Source organism: Syngnathus scovelli, chromosome 1 (assembly GCF_024217435.2).
Source record: "Syngnathus scovelli strain Florida chromosome 1, RoL_Ssco_1.2, whole genome shotgun sequence".
Classification (NCBI taxonomy): Eukaryota; Metazoa; Chordata; class Actinopteri; order Syngnathiformes; family Syngnathidae; genus Syngnathus; species Syngnathus scovelli.
In genome coordinates this window covers 735,774-751,632 of record NC_090847.1, presented here as the reverse complement: position 1 = coordinate 751,632, position 15,859 = coordinate 735,774, and the positions used below count along the sequence as shown (strand labels likewise).

Genomic DNA, 15,859 nt, shown 5'->3' with positions numbered 1-15,859 from the left:
ATTTAGGCTCTCAGTCTCTACTAAGGCGTGCGTTCAAATCTTGTGTTAGTTCCGCTGTATTCTTCTGGCCTGACTCCTTTTGGCGCAGCCGTTGTACATATGATGACCCTGGAAAGTTCTTGGCAAATTCTCATTTGCCTTTCATGTTCATCGGGTCTACCATTTTAATAGGTATCTACACTGTGTATTTGGATAGAGACTGGTCAAAGGGGACACATATATGCCTCGTGAACTACTACATGCATTACTGCGGATGAAGAAGAGTGAACAAATAAGTCATCAGACAAGTTTGCCGATTTTTTAGTGCCCATTAGAGCAGCACTCTGTTCCGTACTGTAACCTGTTAGGTTTGTTCCCAGTTCTTTATCTTTAATGCTCGATATGCTAACAGTAATTACCAAGAGAAAGCCTTCACAGTTTAACTATTTAATGTATGCCAAAATGATTGATGCACAGCTGTGGAGCCCTTTCTGCGAGATGCAGAAGAAGGTTCCTCTCCCAGCGCCAAGGTTCCTGCTCTTATACTACTCTGGCCGCCTTCCTGCAAGGAGGCGACTGCCTAGCCTGTGTGATAATGTGTGACCTTGTCATCTTAACCGAGAGCGACTTCTACATATGTGCAAAGGGTTTCATAGAGTAGAGAAAGCTAATAAAGCAAGAGAAGTGTTACAGCGATATAATGGCATAGCTCAAGCTCCCTAGCTAATCACATGTGCCAAAGAGGCCTATTCTAACAAACCGTTGGTGAGAATGGGTAGACGGGGAAGCCTGTAAGCGAGTCCCTCACTCGCATACTCCATCGCTTCTCTGCCTTTTGGCTAAGATAAAGTGTAGTATCTGTTCTTGGGTTTGGGGGATTAAGAGAGCTGACCGTAGAAGAGAGAATTTTAACCATAAAAGTGGTGATTTTACCCTTGCTTTTACTAATCAGTTCTGTTTTCATCCCAGCAAGTAAGTTGCTTTTAGAATTGGACCGAGCCATTTTTTACTTCACCTGGAAATCCAAGTCAGAGGGACTGAAGAGGGACACCATGAAGAAAAAGAAAAAAAAATAGAGGAGAAGGAGTCCCGAACTTAAAACTCTTCCTCGGAAGCAGATATGTTGCCCTGCACCTGCGAAGCGCGCTCGTTACACCAAATGCATCGAAAAGCCAAGCAATGACACGATTCTGGATGGGCTCATACTGTCACGGTCGGGTGGTGGAGCATGGAGCAGGACGACCAAGTGCAGCTCGGACCAGGGTTTATTGAAGCAACTCAAAATACAGACTCGGTAAACTGACATGACTTAAACAATAACTTGACTGACTGACCGGGACGTGGAACAAGAAGACAGCAGGACATGACGGCACCAAGACAGGACGACACACCGAACGACAGGAACCAAAACCAATGACCAAAACCAATGACCAAAACCAATGATCCGACAGGGAGAGAGGGGCAGACAGGACTTTTATACACGACAGGTAACGAGAGGCAGGTGGGAACAATCACACTGATCATGGGCACACAGGAGGGGAGGGGCGAGCACACAGACAGAAACCAAGACAGACACATAGTGGAGCAGGGCGAGACGTGACACATACCTCCGGAAACTAAAGCTAATACCCATCGACCAATGAATTCCTGTGTCTTTTAACGCGCCACCTTCTTATTTCTTCACCAAAAAGTTTTTGAAGAACTTTAAATTAGAGCAAGAAAATAGTGACATTTTAACAAGTCACAGATCTATGATCTCTGTCGTACAGCGGGAAGTGGTTTGTCCAGTGCTCGGACCCGCATTCGGCGAGCCCACAACAGTTTGGCACAACGTCAACCACCCCGCCCTCTCGAAACAAACTTGTTGGGACCTGTCGTGGATGGTGGCCCATGATGGCCTCCCAGTCAGGTCCGTTATGCACTCCCGGGGCATATCAGCGCTCTCAACGTGCCCCCGACCTGGCTGTGGCGCCCAGGAGTCAGTGTGGCACCTGCTCAGGTAGTTCATGGCTGCCGTATACCTGTGGGCGACCTGCAGTTCCCGGCAAGGGAAGTGTTGAATGCAGACATCAACATCTCAACAGACCCTTCGCACCCAGGTTGCAGCCTGTTTGAACTACTCCCCTCCGGACGCCGTTATAGAGCTCTGTACACTAAAACCAGCAGACACAGAGACAGCTTCTTCCCCCAGGCTGTCGCTCTGATGAACTCACACCACTCTTAGAGTCTCAGAGTCATTACTGTGCAATAACATCCCGCTTTCCACACCTTTTTTGTTTACACTGTTTGTACTATGTGTCCTCTCTGCATCCATTGCAGCCTGGTCATCCTCGAAGAGGGACCCTCCCATCTGTGGTCTCTTCTCAAGGTTTCTCATTTCCCCTAGCTGGAGTTATGAGTTTTTCCTTGCCCTCTTGGGAGTTTAAGATCAGTTTAAGATCAGGGGATGTTTGAGAATATCTTTCATTTTTCACATGTTGTTGTTAGTCACCTAAATGTTGAACAGAGGCTGTGATTTACCGAAGTCAAATTCCTTGTTTGGCACGCTCAAACATGGCGAATAAAAAACTCTTGAATCTTGAACCTTGTACTCTATGGGGTGAGCCCGTTGAAAATCAAGCAAGAAGACTTTGCAGTGGCTCACTTTTGCTGCCATCAAAGACGCCATGTGGACTTCCAGAAATTTGCTGGTAAGGAGGCACAGACAGACAAGGAAATGATGGAATTGGGCTAAAATGGTGCACGAAAACAGTGTGTATTCACCTTTATATTTTGCTTCATGTAGCCTTATCAAAATGAATAAAACTTCTCTCTGTATGTGCATTCACGTGTAACATTGAAGGAGGTAGATATTTTGTTTCAATATTTAAATAAATACCATCATTGTCTATTAAGACACTAAAAGTTGATGGAACATTTTTTGTAGGGCTGCTGTGTTTTAACAAGGAAAGACTCATGTGCTTATGGATGAAGACGACTTGTACTTGTGATTGTGCTTGTGAACAGTAAAGAGGAGTGCTTGTGCAATTGACAGGGTTGGTTATTGTTTTTTATTTAAAAACAATATTTTTTGCCAAATTACAATAGACTGGCATGTGCCAATTCAAATGGGTCCCACCAGAAGTTAAACTGCATTGATAAACGAAGCCCCTTCGTTAGTCATCACTTTACCGTGGAGGAGGGGTTTGCACGCCCCAATGATCCTAGCAGCCATCTTGTCTGGGGCTTCATGCCCCTGGTAGGGTCATCCATGGCAAACGGATCCTAGGTGAAGGGCCAGACAAAGCACGGCTCTCACAAGCCCCTTATGAAGAAAAACATAAATGGATTTTGTTTTCCCTCGCCCGGACGCGGGTCACCGGGCCCCACATCTGGAGCCAGGCGTGGAGGTGGGGCTCGAAGGCGAGCGTCTGGTGGCCAGGCCTTCGCCCACGGGGCCCGGCTGGGCACAGCCCGAAAAGGAAACATGGGTCCCCCTTCCCATGGGCTCACCACCTGCCGGAGGGGCCAAAGGGGTCGGGTGCAGTGCAAAATGGGCGGCGGAAAAAGGCAGGGACCTTGGCGGACCGATCCCTGGCTGCAGAAGCTGACTCTTGGGACATGGAATATCGCCTCTCTGACTGAAAAGGAGCCCGAGCTGGGCGTGGGAGGAGTTTGGCGAGGCCATGGAGAATGACTTCCGGATGGCTTCGAGGAAATTCTGGTCCACCATCCGGCGTCTCAGGAGGGGGAACCAGTGCACCGTCAACACTGTTTACACTGGAGATGACGTGCTGCTGACCTCGACACGGGACGTCGTGAGTCGGTGGGGAGAGTACTTTGAAGACCTCCTCAATTCCACCGACACGCCTTCCATTGTGGAAACAGGGCCTGGAGACTCTGAGGTGGACTCTCCAATCTCTGGGGTCGAACTCACTGAGGTAATCAAAAAAGTCCTCTGGGGCATGGCCCCGGGGGTGGATGAGATCCGCCCAGAGTTTTTAAAGGCTCTGGATGTTGTGGGACTATCATGGCTGACACGCCTCTACAGCATTGCGTGGACATCGGGGACGGTGCCTCTGGATTGGCAGACTGGGGTGGTGGTTCCCCTCTTTAAGACGGGAGACCGGAGGTTGTGTTCCAACTATAGGGGAATCACACTCCTCAGCCTCCCTGGTAAGGTCTATTCAGGGGTGCTGGAGATGATGGTCTGTCGGGAGGTCGAACCTCGGATTAAGGAGGAGCAGTGTGGCTTTTGTCCTGGCCATGGAACAGTGGACCAGCTCTACACCCTGGGCAGGATCCTCGAGGGGGCATGGGAGTTCGCCCAACCTGTCCACATGTGTTTTGTGGACTTGGAGAAGGGGTTCAATCGTGTCCTTCGGGAAGTTTTGTGGAGGGTGCTTCGGGAGTACGGGGTGCTGAGCCAACTGATAAGGGCGGTTTGGTCCCTGTATCACCAATACCAGAGTTTGGTCCGCATTTCTGGCAGTAAGTCAGATTCTTTCCCAGTGAGGGCTGGACTCTGCCAAGGCTGCCCTTTGTCACCGATTCTGTTCATAATGGTTATGGACAGAATTTCTACACGCAGCCAAGGCGTTGAGGGGGTCCAGTTCTGGGACCTCAGCATTGCGTCTCTGCTTTTTGCAGATGACGTGGTGCTGTTGGCTTCTTCAAGCCGTGATCTCCAGCTCTCACTGGGGTGGATCGCAGCCGAGTGTGAAGTGGTCGGGATGAGGGTCAGCACCTCCAAATCCGAGGCCATGGTCCTCGGTCGGAAAAGGGTGGGATGCCCTCTCCGGATCGGGGATGAGATCCTGCCCCAAGTGGAGGAGTTCAAGTATCTTTGGGTCTTGTTCACGAGTGAGAGCAGGATGGAGCGCGAGATCGACAGGCGGTTTGGTGCAGCGTCGGCAGTAATGCGAACTCTGTACTAATCCGTCGTGGTGAAGAGAGAGCTGAGACAAAAGGCAAAGCTCTCAATTTACCGGTCGATCTACGCTCCTACCCTCAACTATGGTCACGAGCTTTGGGTCGTGACCGAAAGAACGAGATCCAGAATACAAGCGGCCGAAATGAGTTTCCTCTGCAGGGTGTCCGGGCTCTCCCTTGAGAAGCTTGGTCATCCGGGAGGGACTCGGAGTAGAGCCGCTGCTCTTCTACGGTGAGAGGAGCCAGATGAGGTGGCTCAGGCATCTCATCAGGATGCCTCCTGGACGCCTCCCTTTGGAAGTGTTCCGGACATGTCCCACCGGTAGGAGACCTCGCGGGCGATCCAGGACGTGCTGGAAAGACTATGTCTCTCGGCTGGCCTGGGAACGCCTTGGGATTCCCCGGGTTGAGTTGGATGAAGTGGCTGGGGAGAGGGAAGCCTGGGAGTCCCTCCTAAAGCTGTCTCCCCCTCGACCCAACCCGGATAAGCGGAATAGGATGGATAAATGGATGGATGATAAACGAGGTTTTAAACGTGATTGTCTGTCTGCACTCGGCATAATTTCTCTGTTTATGTGAACATGTTCACACGTGCCGGTATAAATTATGTGAACGTATGATTGTTGCACGGAGTATGATATAGGCGGCTATCCGTTGCAATATTGATATTCTTTCGCAGAGCATCAACAAATTGAGATATACTCAATTATTATTATATTATATATTATTATATATTGTTCCTCTCCACGGAAATGGTATACTCTTTATTGTTCCTCTCCACAGAAATCTTTAGTAAAAGGCGAAAGATTTATTCGATCTGAAGAGAAACGAGTGATCTGAAAATCTGAGTCAAAACGGGCCACCCCACTGCTGGTCTCACTAAATTCACAGGCGGTCTCACACTCAAATTGCAGCAACCATTCCTTCTAATACAAACAATAGAAGTTGATGGATTTACTATACTTACAAGGACTCAAGCAAAATAGAATGTTTAAACGAGTATTTTGTGTTCATTAATGTCTCACTTACTTTAAACATTGTTGGCGCACAGGATTGTAGGTATCTGATCGAACACTGATGGCGCTCGTTCTTTCAATTATATTGGGCGTCTATTTTGATTATTGATGGTAAAAACAGTTGTATGTCTTGGTACGTGTACTTTTGGTCTGAGAGAACGGGAAATGATCCCATCCCTGTGTTTTATTTGAAAATTTGTAATTTCATAACTTTATTCAACACAAATCGGGAAACAAAATACGATCGTAATTTCTCAAATGATTTTTCAAACTTCGGAAATGCTCTATGTCTCCCTTGTGTCGCAAATAATTGAGGCTTTTGACGTTGCTGGCATGGTTTGGAGTGTAATTCACCTCCACTGCGTTGGTGGCGTTTGATATTTGACATTAGAAAATATTTCTGTCATTTTACTTTAGAAAGTAAAAGTTGTTTTCTAGAAATCCATACTTGTGATGTATGAGGAACAACAATCGGGCGCATTCTTAAAAAGACAGACCTACAGCCGACAAAAAGGTTTTGATACGTTCATATCATATGACGAGTCAGGAACGTGGTAATTACATATTGAAATGAAAAGAGACTACCGTTCAAGATGGCGGCGCGTGCACATGCAGCGGCCACTCTCTGTCCCGTTCGGTGTTTTGTGAGTGTTTACTGAGTGTTTGTCTGGCAGTTTTGTGTGTATTCGTCTCGTGTGATACGTCGTGCTACTAGTGCGGCGGGCATGTTCTGCTCAACATCGGCGGACGTGGGTTTTATGGCGTTCTGGACTTTGGTGCGGAGAGATTTGCTGCTGGTGTTAGCGCTCGGACTGCTTCGTCATGGAGCGATGCCGGACTGGCCTGCTCTTCCTCCCCCGGTTGGACTGCGTCCTGAGCTCGGACTGCTCCGTCCTGGAGCATTGTTGGGATGCGTCGGCAGCGGGTCTGCGAGGCAGCGGAAGAGGGGCCAGCGCGGAGACGTCGGGCCAGGCTTGCGGCCAACCCAGCTCGCCCATCCGTGCCTTCCATTCTCCTGGCGTACGTTCGTTCGCGGGACGACAAGATGGGTTGCGTTCGCCTGATAGGATCCACGAACCGGACAGTGCGTGCCTGCTGTGTGCTCGTGTTCACAGTGGCCTGGTTGACTGTCATCTTACCGGACTCTGCTGTGCATCGGGAGCGGCTAGCGTGCTATCACGCTTATTGTTCATTGATGTTGACTTCTTATGTTATTTTTCCTGTGTTGTTTACTTGTATGTGCGTTGTGAACTCTGTCTTGTCACCCTGGGATAGTGAGAAACGTAATTTCGATCTCTTTGTGTGTCTTGACATGCGGAGGAATTGACAATAAAGGAGACTTTGACTTTGACTTTGAATTTTGCATTTGCTAATTTGGTGAATACAGTTTAACGAGCAAATGCACAGTGTTAGAGATTCGCTCAGTCCAACTTGTTTTGCAAGAACCACACGGGAGACGAGTAAGTCCCTTTAGACACCTGCAGGTGGAGAGTCCATTCGTCGCTGTGCGTACAGCGATGTTCGAATGGAGGTCTGACTCTCGCCTCCTGCAAGAGCATTTTTATTAAGAGAAACAGGGTGGGGGTAAGAGTGGACTGAATAGAGAAAGCCCTTGACCTCTAGTCAAAACATAGCAAGGGGTGTTTTACGACTTTGTGTAGGATGGGACACGCTAGGTGATTTATCACAGGTTGCATTCCAACATAAGCATAAAACTAATCTAGCTAGGTTATTTATTACAGGCTGCATTCCAACATAATCATACGATAAGAATAATCTGGAGAACCCTAATACACAGTTCCAGAGTACAGTTAATTACATAATCAAAAGCGTTCAGTGTGTCACAGCATCGCAGACTTAAACTCCATGTGCATACTACTGCGCTTAATTTTTGTTTTCATCAGAAAGACCAGAGGAGAGCGCGAACACAGTCCCCCACTACCAGAAATAATGCAGTCAAGATTCACACAGTAGGGGAATTTGCAGAGGTCAGCACAACCGTAGTGCAATGGCTGAGCCTCACATGGGGTGAACCACCTTCTTGATCATGGGCCGACGTCTTTACCGCACACGCCATTTTCAGTCACGGGCTTAATTGCTAAAAACGTGTGGCACACATACACACTCAGTGGGTGAAACAGGATTCGTAGAACTGTTTAAGTCAAAGTCAAAGTCAAAGTCAGCTTTATTGTCAATTTGTCCACATGCCGAAGACATACAAAGAAACCGAAATTTCGTTCCCCCCTATCCCATGGTGACAAGACATGGCCCACAACAGACAAACAAGTAAACAAGTATAACAAAAGCGTGCTGAATAAATAATGAATAAATAACACAACAAATAAATAAATAAGAGGAGCAAAAAAAGGAGCAAGTGTGCGTACAGCAGACATTCCAGAAAATAGCGCAACAGTGCCGCACGCTACGCAGAAGGGGGTAGCGAGTTCAGGGCCCTAACAGCCTGGAGAAAGAAGCTGTTGGCGAGTCTGGTGGTGCGGGAGCGCAGGCTCCTATACCTCTTCCCAGAGGGCAGAAGGTCAAACAAAGAGTGAGCCGGGTGACTCACATCTCTGGCAATCGAGGTTGCCTTGCGGGCGAGATGGGAGGTGTAAATGTCCTTCAGGGAGGGGAGCGAAGCACCAATAATCTTACCAGCCGTATTCACTATGCGCTGCAGGGCCTTCAAGTTCTGTTCAGTGCAGTTACCACCCCAGACAGCGATGCAACTGGTGAGGACGCTCTCAATGGTGCCACGGTAGAATGTAGACAGGACTGCCTGAGGAGCACATGCACGCCTGAGCTTCCGCAGGAAGTACAGGCGGCGCTGAGCTTTCTTTGCCAGTGACGAGGTGTTTGCGGACCAGGAGAGGTCCTCACTGATGTGCACCCCCAGGAACTTGGTGCAGCTCACCCACTCCACCACAGCACCGTCGATGATCAGCGGCAGGTGTGTTGTGTGACCCTTCCGGAAGTCAACAACGATTTCCTTGGTCTTATTGACGTTCAGCAGGAGGTTGTTGTCCCTGCACCACATGGTCAGAAGGTCAACTTCCGACCTGTACCGAGTCTCGTCGCCCTTCGTGATGAGACCCACCAGAGTCGTGTCGTCAGCAAACTTCACTATGCGGTTGTCGCTGTAGGTCGCAGTGCAGTCATGCGTCAGCAGGGTGAAGAGCAATGGACTAAGCACGCAGCCCTGGGGGCCCCCGTGCATGCATTGCCTTTTTTAACCTGAGAACCCTAAAACTGTATGAATTTGTATTTATTGAAAACGTCCAACATTACCACTGAATAATATTTTTTTTCCTGAACAAGTTTTGAAAATGACAAATATATCAAATAACAATAACATAAACAGTTCACCGCCACACAGCCCCAAGCACCGGCATCGACTTCCAGGCGTGTGGCAGCGTGGACTTCCATCCCTGGAGGTGGCACTTCCAGCCACAGAGGTCGAAGAGAGCTCCATAGAATAGGACCGGGTGTGCGTGAAACATATAATAGTTTTTCAAACCTTCTGTGTCACTCCAAATCATTAAATCCTTCAAACTAGTGGTAGAGTGTCCGCCCTGAGACTGGAAGGTTGTGGGTTCAAACCCCGGCCGGGTCATACCTATAAAAATGGGACCAATTGCCTCCCTGCTTGGCACTCAACATTAAGGGGTGGAATTGGGTGTTAGATCACCAAATGATTCCCGAGCGCGGCACCGCTGCTGCTCACTGCTCCCCTCTCCCCCAGGGGATGGATCAAAATCACACGGGGATGGGTTGAATGCAGAGGACAAATCTCACCACACCCAGATGTGTGTGTGATGATCATTGGGAAAAAAAAACTCTCCGTCCTCTGTGTCACTTACAAGCAAAGCCACTAAAGATGCCGGTAGTACATGGGGCCCTTCGTCATCTTCGTCATCCCGTGATCGAATCCTTTGTCCTTTAAGTAAACAACCGCCGCGCCGCTGATGTCACTTGCAGTTCAAACTACAGTAATCCCTTGCTACATCACGGTTCGTTTATCCATTTTTCGTTTTTTTTTTTTATTTTGAAAATTTGTGACAAAAAATCACGTATAAGTTGCTCCTCAGTATAAGTCGCCCCCCCACCCAAACTATGAAAAGAAACGTGACTTATAGTCCAGAAAATACGGTAATGACAACACACAATACAACAAAACACAACACAACAATACTTACCGTAATTTCTGGACTATAAGCCGCACCGGACTATAAGCCGCACCAGCTAAAATTCAGGGATATTTTAGTTTTTTTCTTACATAAGCCGCACCGGACTATAAGCCGCACGTGCACATGAGTTTTTTTACAAAGAAAGACAGTACACAGAAAGCCGTAAAAATCCATAAATACGCCTCGCCGCCATTTAAGCCTCAGGGTTCAAAGTAACCTTCTGAATAAAATGCATTAAAAGTTCACATTCATTACAACTTGTTTTTGGTGAGCAAAATGTCAGAAGAATTGAATTTAAATGCTAATTGATTGGGTTTTAATACAATGCAGATGGTCCAAACAGCGCCACTGCTTTGTGTAATCTCTAAGAGAAAGGGTTTGGAGCCCTTTGACGCAGGTCACCTAGCGTGCATTCCTACTAAAGCTCATAATAGTCACAAGCAACACAGTCAGAATAAGCAGCAGCCATAGTAGTGTTTCAAAATAGTATTTTTGTTGTTGTTTTTTTTTTTTTCAAGATACCGCACAACAGTGGTCCACAGCGTTTTTACGAGTGCATAAAAGTGATCAAGTCATCACAAAAATCACGAAAAAAATCTTATATAAGCCGCACCTGACTATAAGCCGCAGGGTTCAAAATTTTGGAAAAAGTCGCGGCTTATAGTCCAGAAATTACGGTACCTTTCCTTTAAAATCTTTTTCTCTACCTAACACAGACAGATAATGGGAGAATGTGTCACAATGTGAAGGAGATGTATTGGGTAATGCAGAAACAAAATAAAAACTATTATTTAATGTTAGACACATTATCCACTAGGCTACTTTCCTCTTGACATTCATTAAATTGACAACGAAGGGACTTGAACCCCTTAATCTTCTGATCCAGTCAGTTAACTCCACTTGAATCTAGGCTGTAGATTTACTGTATATGCTCAAAAATCATTGCACTGCTATCACTTGTCAGAATTTCCTGTATGGCTATCTGGCCTAATGGATAAGATTTCAAATCTAAACAGGTATTCATGTCTAGTGTATCATCAAATTGAAAGAGGAAAATATGTCACGGTCGGGTGTGGAGCATGGAGCAGGACGACCAAGTGCAGCCCGGACCAGGGTCCACCGAAGCAACTCAAAATACAGACTCGGTAAACTGACATGACCTAAACAATAACTTGACTGACCAGGACGTGAAACAAGAAGACAGCAGGACACGACGGCACCAAGACAGCACGCCAACACCGAACGACAGCAACCAAAACCAAAACCAATGATCCGACAGGGAGAGAGGGGCAGACAGGACTTTTATACACGACAGGTAACGAGAGGCAGGTGGGAACAATCACACTGATCATGGGCACACAGGAGGGGAGGGGCGAGCACACAGACAGAAACCAAGACAGACACATAGTGGAGCAGTTGGGGGCGAGACGTGACAGAACCCCCCCCACAAGGGACGTCTCCCGACGTCCCAAAAAAAAAAAAACTAGGGGAACCGAACCGCGCCGCACTCGGGCGGCGACTTGGGGAACCGAACCGCGCCGCACTCGGGCGGCGACTTGGGGAACCGAACCGCGCCGCACTCGGGCGGCGACTTGGGGAACCGAACCGCGCCCCACTCGGGCGGCGACTTGGGGAACCGAACCGCACCGCACTCGGGCGGCGACTTGGGGAACCGAACCGCACCGCACTCGGGCGGCGACTTGGGGAACCGAACCGCACCGCACTCGGGCGGCGACTTGGGGAACCGAACCGCACTCGGGCGGTGACTTGGGGAACCGAACCGCACTCGGGCGGCGACTTCGGGGAACAGATCCGCACTCTGGCGGCGACTGCGGGGACAGATCCGCACTCTGGCGGCAACTGCGGGGACAGATCCGCACTCTGGCGGCGACTGCGGGGACAGATCCGCACTCTGGCGGCGACTGCGGGGACAGATCCGCACTCTGGCGGCGACTGCGGGGACAGATCCGCACTCTGGCGGCGACTGCGGGGACAGATCCGCACTCTGGCGGCGACTGCGGGGACAGATCCGCACTCTGGCGGCGACTGCGGGGACAGAACCGCACTCGGGCGGTGACTGCGGGGACAGATCCGCACTCGGGCGGTGACTGCGGGGACAGATCCGCACTCTGGCGGTGACCTAGGGGACAGAGCCGCACTCTGGCGGTGACCTAGGGGACAGAGCCGCACTCTGGCGGTGACTTCGGGAACAGAACCGCGCTCGGGCGGCGACTTGGGGAACACAACAGCACACGGGCGGCGACTTGGGGAAACAGAACCGCACTCCGCGGAAACTCGGGGAAACACAACCGCACTGGGGCGGCGCCTTGGGAAGTCTGTACCGCGATCGGCGGCCACTCACAAAGTCCGTACAGTGATCGGCGACATTCGGAAGGCGGGGCTGTGCGCGGCGGCAAGAGCCATCACGCGCCGCAGCAGAGGGAGCGGAGCCAGGGACGATCGCGGGTCCGACGCAGCTGGCTTGGATGTCTGGCGACGTTCGCGGGTCCTGCGACGCTGGGGTGGAGCCCGATGGCGGCCGTGAGTCTGATGACGCCGGGGGGGCACTCCGATAGCGGCCGCGGGTCCGGCGTCGCGGCAGCGAAGTCCGACAACGGTCGCAGAGCTGATGGCGCCGGGGGGGAATTCCGATGGCGGCCGTGAGCCCGGCGTCGCTGGAGCAAGATCCGATGGCGGCTGCAAGCCCATGGCGCTGGAACATGCTCGGATGTGGATCGGGCGTCGCAGCGGGAGCTGGTGGTGAAGGGTGGTCCAAGCGCTGGCCGCTGTGATGGTCGGATCATTCTGTCACGGTCGGGTGTGGAGCATGGAGCAGGACGACCAAGTGCAGCCCGGACCAGGGTCCACCGAAGCAACTCAAAATACAGACTCGGTAAACTGACATGACCTAAACAATAACTTGACTGACCGGGACGTGAAACAAGAAGACAGCAGGACACGACGGCACCAAGACAGCACGCCAACACCGAACGACAGCAACCAAAACCAAAACCAATGATCCGACAGGGAGAGAGGGGCAGACAGGACTTTTATACACGACAGGTAACGAGAGGCAGGTGGGAACAATCACACTGATCATGGGCACACAGGAGGGGAGGGGCGAGCACACAGACAGAAACCAAGACAGACACATAGTGGAGCAGTTGGGGGCGAGACGTGACAAAATATAGGTAAACTGTTTTTGTGCTGTTTTGATCTTTGTTGTGGTGACCCCAAATGTCAGTGACAAAAGCCAAAAGAAAGAGGCACATTTTTCATCTGATGTACAATTTTTAATTTGTTTCTCTTGACTCCAGTTGAGCAACCTGTGCTTGCTGATATTCACAATCCCTGCTTACTTTGCTGCCCTACCCCTTAAAAGAAGAAAAAGTTATTTTAGTCTGAGCAACCTGCTCCCTACTGAAAATAGGGTTTTCAACTAAGGTTTCCAACTAGGACTAGGGTTTCCAACTAGGGCTAGAGTTAGGGTTAGGGCTAGTTTGGACTAGGTATATAAAAGGTCTGCCCCACCTGAGGACCGAACTCTTGACCTTTAGATTGTGAGACTGGCATGCTAGCACCTGCATTAATGAGGCTGTGCATTTACAGTTTTACAATTCTTTTTTACTGTAAAATTGATCCAACCACCGGCCATTTCAATCAAACTGAACTTCACAGAAAGATAAAGTGACTTTTAGTCTGAGCATTCTGAAACTAGGGTTTCCAACTCGGGTTAGGGAAGCCAACTAAGGTTTCAAATTGTGGCCAGGGTTTCCAACTGGGGCTTCCAACGAGGATGAGGGTTTCCAATTCGGGCTAGAGTTAGGACTATATAAAAGTGTGCCCTGTGTGAGGGTCGAATTTACGACCTCCAGATTATGAGACTGACACACTACCACTTCCGCAAACGAGGCTATGCATTTGCAATTTGTGCAATTGTTTTTTACTGTAAAATTGATTCAACCACCGCCCATTTTGATCAAACTTAACTAGGCTAGGGCTAGGATTTCCAACTAGGACTAGGGTTTACAGGTAGGGCTAGATTTAGGGTTGGAATATATATAAATCATGCACCGTGTGAGGATCAAACTCTCGACTTTCAGATTACGACACTGACGCGCTACCGCCTGCGCCAACGAGAATTTGTGGCACCTGTCTTAAAATTCTATTTTACTGTAAAATTGATTCAACCACCGGCCATTTCCATCAAACTGAACTTCATCAAAAGAAAAAGGTACTTCTGTCTGACCATTCTCAAAGTTGGGTTTCCAACTGGGGCTAGGGTTTCCAACAAGGGCTCGAGTTAGGGTTAGGACTAAATAAGACATAGCCCCGTGTGAGGGTTGAACTCACGACTTTCAGTTTACTAGACTGACGCGCTACCGCCTGCGCTACCGAGGCCATGAATAGTTGGTTTTACAGAGCTATTTTACTGTAAAATTGATTCAACCACTGGCCATTTCAATTAAACTCAACTTCACAGACAGTAAACCTTATTCTATGTATTATTTATTATTCTTTTCTATACTGTCAGAAAGGTTTTGGTTTCTGATTTCTTTTTTGTTGTGCTGACTCCCCCCCAATCTCCATTTTCAGTGCAACAAAGTGACAAAAACCAAAAGAAAAAATGCTTTCTCTATTGCACACTAGAGCCAGCATTTCCAACTAGGGCTAGGGTTTCCAACTAGGGTTCCAACTCCGGGTAGGGTTTCAAACTAGGAATTCCAACTGGGGCAAGGGTTTCCAATTAGGGTTTCCAACTCGGGCTGGGGTTTCCAACTAGAGACAACATTGGACAGCTGCCACTTGTTGGGAACCTTTAAATGTTTAGTCTTATCAACGAATGTGTTTCAGAGGCCAGATTTAAAACGTGGCTTCTGGTTTTCGTGAACCAAACCCATTAAAAAAAGTGAAAGAATGAAACAGTTCTTAATAGGAGAAGCCTGGTTAGCTCAGGTGGTAGAGCATGCAAGTCTTAATCTCAGGGTTGTGGGTTCTATCCCCATATTGGGCAGCCCACACTTGTCGGGAACCTTTGATTCTTTAGTCTTATCAATAGATGTGTTTCAGAGGCCACACTTAAAACATTTCTCTATTTCCCCTAACCCATTCAAAAAAAATGAAAAAATGAAACAATTCCAAGGTCGAAAAGCCTGGTTAGCTCAGTGGGGAGAACATGCGACTCTTAAACTCAGGGCCGTGGGTTCGGTTCCCACATTGGGCATCCTTGCTTGTTGGGAACCGTTAAACAGTCTTATCAAGGCCACACTGAAAACATGGAGTATTTCACATGGCGATGTGGCCTAATGGATAAGGCACCTGACTTCGGATCAGACGATCCCTTTCATAGTCAATTTAACGTGTCATGCTTTGAAATCAAAAACTTGACTTCAGTCTGAACCAACTCTTGACTGATTGATTGAACTTTATTCATCCCACAGCAGGGAAATTCACTTGTCACAGCAGCGCATATCAGTGCAATAATAATACGAGTGCAAGAATAAAACAAGTGCCAGAATTACAAAAAAGGGTAAATAACAGACAAGGATAAACACAAGTGCTGCTAGTAGAGACGAAACACATTCATTTTATCAGGCGGCATGCATGTTGTAAAGTCTGACAGCAGAGGGAATGAAGGACCTGAGGAACCGTTCCTTCCTACACCGAGGGTGCAAAAGTCTGCCGCTAAAGGAGCTGCTCAGGAACCGCACACTCTCATGGAGGTGGTGAGAGGTGTTGTCCATGATGGATTTAAGCTTAATCAACGTC

At 48.7% G+C, this 15,859-nt stretch overlaps 3 non-coding genes and 1 pseudogene across 3 annotated transcripts; 1 reads left to right on the top strand and 3 right to left on the bottom strand.

Moving 5' to 3' along the window:
- The first annotated feature begins 798 nt into the window (after positions 1-798).
- LOC125993990 (U2 spliceosomal RNA) lies at positions 799-1,006 on the top strand (annotated as a pseudogene).
- A 4,600-nt stretch (positions 1,007-5,606) lies between these two features.
- On the bottom strand, positions 5,607-5,725 carry LOC125994004 (U5 spliceosomal RNA). The gene has a single exon (XR_007490469.1). It is a non-coding gene; the product is annotated as a U5 spliceosomal RNA (small nuclear RNA).
- A 2,091-nt stretch (positions 5,726-7,816) lies between these two features.
- On the bottom strand, positions 7,817-7,982 carry LOC125993982 (U1 spliceosomal RNA). Its single transcript, XR_007490458.1, has one exon. It is a non-coding gene; the product is annotated as a U1 spliceosomal RNA (small nuclear RNA).
- Positions 7,983-14,418: 6,436 nt separating this feature from the next.
- On the bottom strand, positions 14,419-14,491 carry trnat-agu (transfer RNA threonine (anticodon AGU)). Its single transcript has one exon. It is a non-coding gene; the product is annotated as a tRNA-Thr (tRNA).
- Positions 14,492-15,859: the final 1,368 nt, after the last annotated feature.